At 43.3% G+C, this 5,675-nt stretch overlaps 1 long non-coding RNA gene across 1 annotated transcript; it reads left to right on the top strand.

Moving 5' to 3' along the window:
* Positions 1-1,748: 1,748 nt before the first annotated feature.
* Positions 1,749-3,108, top strand: LOC135281418 (uncharacterized). Its single transcript, XR_010348073.1, has 2 exons — positions 1,749-2,069; positions 2,803-3,108. It is a non-coding gene; the product is annotated as an uncharacterized LOC135281418 (long non-coding RNA).
* The last annotated feature ends 2,567 nt before the right edge of the window (positions 3,109-5,675 follow it).

Below are 5,675 nucleotides of genomic sequence, written 5' to 3'. Positions count from 1 at the left end.
TGGGCAGCCTGCCTCTCACTCTCTAGCTGGTAAGGAAAAAGTAGGGTTCTTCACAAAAGATAAAACCTTGTCAGCTTGCACTCACCTGAGGAAATGCTGAGCTCTGAGACAGGTGAGCTTAATGCTAGGATTGAAGTCACACAGTGTTAAGCTGAAAGTTGCAAACACATTTTGGGTATATTAGGATCAGGTAGTTACAAGGATCTTTTTAATAAATTCCAAAAGTTCTGCTTATATAGTAAAATGATATAGTTAAACTGAAAATAGATTGGAGTGGCATAAAAAAGTGTATATTTATGTGGAAAATTTTTCTGTAATTATGCTCTGTCTTCACATAAATAGATGCTCACAGCACTGAGTCCTGAAATGGTGCAAATCTGAAGAGCACCAAAGAATTCAGATTTCTTCAGCTGGATGAATATTACAGTTACCTCTATGTTTTCTTATCAAAAGCAGCACTGTTATTAGAGACAGGTCATTTGTGTTCTATATATGAATGCATTGCAGTTTACATGAAACTAACCCCAGCTTTATTTTAAAAAAAAAATTTAAAAAAAGCAGGCAAAAATACCAGAACTCATAAACTGATATTGAAAATTCAACACATGAACTGGACCGGGAAGGTGTAATGTGACACTGAAACTCCAGATCTAAAGGAATGGATGGATAGATTAAAGGGGATAACACAGATGATGGAGGTTTCAAAGCCAATGATTTCTCTGACACTGAAAAGGATTTCCCCTTGCACAGGCAGTTGCACTGCCAGGACTGCAAAAGGGAAGCTGTTCCCTGCCTATTCTGCATTTCAACAGTGCTTAATTTATCTTAACTTCAGCCACTGGGCCTGAAACTTTCTCAGGCACTTGAGAGGTTCTGTAAGATCAAACACAGATTTTCATATCTATTTGCTTTAGAGTTTATTGCACAATATCATTAAAATCCATGGTTGAAATCAGGCTTTATTGGCTGAGAATGTTCACAATTTGTCAAGTGCCCTGCATTTCCTGCCCAGCATGACATCTAAATGCAGGGCAGGGACATCTTTTCCATCAGCAGTGACCTCACCCCTTGGCTGCAGGGGCTGAGGGTCTGAGGTCAGCCTAAAGCAGAGATTATCACAGAGACATCCCAGACAGCTTGCTCAGGCCTGGTCTAACAGGAGGGCTGTCACCCCAGGTCCCTGCCTCTGCAGGTACATAAAGAGGCAACAGAAACCTCTGTCCCTGTGGGCAGAGATGTGGATCCAGGAGCCACCAAGGAATGGAGCAGCCAGAACCAGCAAATGACCAGAGCCAGCACGGTGCCATGAGCTGGTTTATACCACAGAGCTCTCCTGTGGCTTTTAAAACCTCTTGCCCACAGAGTTCTCAGTGGAGCCTCAGTTCTCAGAGCTGTCTGCTGGGGTTGCTCTCCTGGGTTTTGTTCCAGCAGACCCTCTGCCGGCCTGTCCTTCCTGCAGGACCTCAGGTCATGCCAAAAGCTGCACTGTGCAACTGTGGCATGCCCCAAAACTCCTGGAGGAGTAACAGCCCAGCCCAGCAGAGCCATTATGATCTATTGAGTGCACTCAGCACAGAGTCCCTCACGTTTCTGTCCCAACCCAGCTGTTAAATGCACTCAGAACAGCTGCAGGGGCCCTGTAGCCTGAGCACAATCCCTGTGAACTGTTAGAGCTCCTTCTTGGAAAGGAACACTGGGACTGTGAGCAAGCAGGGTGAGATGCCACTTGTAAAAACTGTGTCACAAACAGTGTCACAAAGACTGGCAGTGTGTGGTGAGAGCAGCCTGCGAGGCAGCACACAGAGATCAGCTCTTCTGAAACCCTTCCAGACCTGCTGGTTCCTGTGCAGGGCTTCAGTCAGGTCTTTAAAGCAGCAGGGTAGATGGACAAATCCCTCTGCATGGATTTTTGGCAAACTGAGCTGGTTTGAATAGAATGGAGCTCATGAACCAGTCCTGTTCTGACACTGTGCTGTTCAGAATCATGTACTTCATCTCCACAAAATTACAGCAAAAAGCCATCACCCTTCCTGGGGATTCAATATTCAAACACAAATAACGCATCTGAGGTGAAATTTTCATTATTTTTTAGCTGCATCAGAATGCACTTGCACTGCTTAATCGTTTGCTGATTGGATTTAATATTTGGCTTTTAAAATAAGGGCACAATCAGGTTCTTACATTCCAGGAGCACAAACAGCAAGTGAAGTGCTTGCAAAGCAGCTTTGCTGCCTGCACCTGCTGGGGTTTGCTGCCATGCATCACTCCTGGGGAGCGTGTGCAGGAACAAAAACACCCAAGTACTGGGGAAAATTCTGTCTGCATCATCACAGCTTTTCAGATTTTTGTAATTTCATTTTTATGAGTATGAAAACACTTTTATAGTATGTTTGCAAATACATGTAGATAATTTTCACATGCTGCCTTTGAAGAGGCATGAAGGAGGTTAACATGGAAGGGCTGAACAACACCTGGTGGTTTCATATGAGATGCTGAAGGTGATGTTTCTTGCATAACAAATCACCTATAAGAAACTGAATGAGGCCCTGAGATGGTTTTGAGGCTTTAAATGAATCAAGGTTAAACCATGCAGTATTAGCTTTGTCATGGTAAATGTGTTTTCTATCTCTGCATACACTTATAATTATTTTGATTTTCACAAACAGCTTTGAATAACAGACATGCTCTGGGAGTAGAAACAGTATAAATAATATTTTTAAAATTCTCTATACAGAAAAAAAGGGCAAGATTAGTTTTTACTTCCATCTAAAACTTACCTGGCTGTACTTTATTACTTTACAGGTCATGAAGATCCATAAAAGTTGCCAACTTTCTGAACTTGGAGAAATGCAGAATGGGTGCACAACTTTGTGAAACACAGAAGGCTCTGAGTTCAGAGCTGCTCTTCCCATCTCTGCCACAGAGCTGCAATATAATGAACATCAAATGGGTCAAAATCTGTAGTGAGATTAAAGGACAATTTTAATAGTTTATTCTGCATCTGATATCCAAACCTGGAGATCTTATAAACAGCCTCTCTGAATGTTTCACAAGGAAATACCCTTCCCTAACAATGTATTAAATATCAGTATAAAGAACACAAACCTATTCACTTGTCTGCATTCTCAGTATCTGAATTTGTGCTGATTTATTCTGGGGGAGGCAATGCTCCTTGGAGAGCAAGAGCAGGGATTCAGGGTGTGGCATGGCTGGATGACCCCAGCCTGCAGAGGCGTGGGGGCATTGAAGTGCATTTTGTTATTTTTTCCCTGCTAGGGCATTCTCTTTGCTAGGCCAGGCTGGTGGGTGACAACCTTTTGTAGACACAAATTAATTGATGATTTGGATACTCACAGTTCATACACAGATTTTTTTTCTATGTTGTTCATTCCAAATAAAGCAAATGTAAAGGAAGAAGGAAAGGCAGGAACATTCAGCTGTGATGGAAAGCAGAGTTTACTGCACTCCTACTGTCCCAGGCATGGCTGGAACAGATTCACTCGTGCCACACCGAGCCTCTCCTGCACCCCCAGGTCTGCACCTCTTCATCCTGTTAGACATCACAGCAAATGGCCAGAGTGATGCACTGCCCTGGGCTGAGGGGGGCCAGGAGAGGCTGGTGACACTTGGGCACAGTGTTCTGTGTGTCTGGCTCATGCCACGAGAGGTTGGTGACACTTGGGCACAGTGTTCTGTGTGTCTCTGGCTCATGCCAGGAGAGGTTGGTGACACTTGGGCACAATGTTCTGTGTCTCTGGCTGGAGCCAAGAGAGGCTGGTGACACTTGGGCACAGTGTTCTGTGTGTCTCTAGGCTGGTGACACTTGGGCACATTGGTGTGTGTCTGGCTCATGCCAGGAGAGGTTGGTGACACTCAGGCACAATGTTCTGTGTGTCTGGCTCATGCCACGAGAGGTTGGTGACACTTGGGCACAGTGTTCTGTGTGTCTCTAGGCTGGTGACACTTGGGCACAATGTTCTGTGTGGTGCCAGGTGTGCCAGGGGGCCCAGGACCCAGAGCTGCCCCCAGACCTTGGCTGAGCTCACAGCTCAGCAGGGAGTGGTGGCTCCATCCAGCTTCTCCCACCCACAGCACTCCAAGTGCCACCGCCCAGCACTGCTGGCAGCTGCCAGGCACAATTCAATTTTTTCTACAGAAGCTAATCTCTTTATAGCAGCATTTGTACATAAATTAATGAAAGATCAGAATATAAAGATGTTCATTTTTGATTAGTTGCCCATTTACAGGAAATTCAGTTAAAACTGTTTAGTTTTATCATCACTAGACAAAATAAGCATGACAGGATATTTTAGCCTCTGGATTATGTAGATAACACACAGAAATGTCATTTACATTTTCATTCTTTTCACAGAGCAGCAAACCCATGCTTGCAAGCAAATTAAAATTCAGAACTTAATTGGATTTTTATATTCTCTTTAAACAGGTAATATTGTTTTTCTTCTTTTTATTATTGTATCTGAACACTGGATTTCATTTGAGAGTGTGCCACTGAAGGTGAGAGGCCCTCTGTGCTAAATGGCTCATTTAACACCATTAAAATCTATGTTTCTCCAACACGTTTGAGGATTTAGATTGTTGAATGCCAGCTTTTTAGTATTGTTAAACAACAGAAAGGCTATGGAAAATTACTTTCTTGGGTGTATTCATGTATATACTTATGTGTGTATTTATAGCTACAGAAACACATGTACATACATTATTGATCTGCTTGCATGTGCACAAATACACTAATACAAATGTTTATGCATCTATGTATGCATATCTATGTATGGAAATGCAAAGAAAATGTTCCAACAATTTATCTCTGCACACTATTTGCCAAAACTTGACAAGAGATTTGAGAAAAAAAAATATCTATTTTTGAGTATTTCTCATAACTTACTATGATATGAAAACAATGAAGATAATTAACTGTTTCCCTTTTTTCCCTTCTTTCTGCTTATCATGAGCTTTTCCAATGCCATTTTCTGAGCCTGTATATAAGACCTGAGCTCTGATGGTGACAGTGAAGTCCAGTCTCTGCAAATGCAGGTTGCAAAATCCAGGTCTCACATATCCCACCGAAGGAAAGTCACCGAAGGAAGAGTAAGAAATATCTGTGGGAAAACTTCAACGTTTCATTGAAGAAGATACTGAGAATGGGACTCTGGCAGGAAACAGCATTTTTAATGGTGAGCAGAGGGAAAAGTCACCTTGGTGAGGTCACCTCCAGGTTATGTGGCCACCACTTACCCTCTGTGTTGGAGAGGAGCAACACAGTGCCAGCAAATCTGCACTTTGGATCTCACAACTCACTTCTGTGGCACTGGAATAGAAGGCCTCACTCCTCACTTCAGGAAAATAGCTGAAACAATGAAAATGTTAAAAGAAGAGAACATTTCTTGGCCAGCAGCTCTGGCTGCTCCCCTGAGCGCTCTTGGCACGGTGGGAATCAGGGAGGCCACTCCTGTTGTGTCCCCAGGCAACATGGTCCTGCTTTATCCCAGGGTGACAAAAGACTTCTTGCAACTGTACAGCTTCCCTCTCATGCAATGAACACTTCATGACCCTGAAGAGCCTGCTGAAGTGGAAGCATGATTCAAAACTCCTCAGTGCTAAACAAACTGCTCACACTAATCCCAGCCCTTCCTTTGCTCCAGTTACTTCTGGTCAGT

Source organism: Passer domesticus, chromosome 15 (assembly GCF_036417665.1).
Source record: "Passer domesticus isolate bPasDom1 chromosome 15, bPasDom1.hap1, whole genome shotgun sequence".
Classification (NCBI taxonomy): domain Eukaryota; kingdom Metazoa; phylum Chordata; class Aves; order Passeriformes; family Passeridae; genus Passer; species Passer domesticus.
This window is presented reverse-complemented; position numbering and strand designations above follow the sequence as displayed.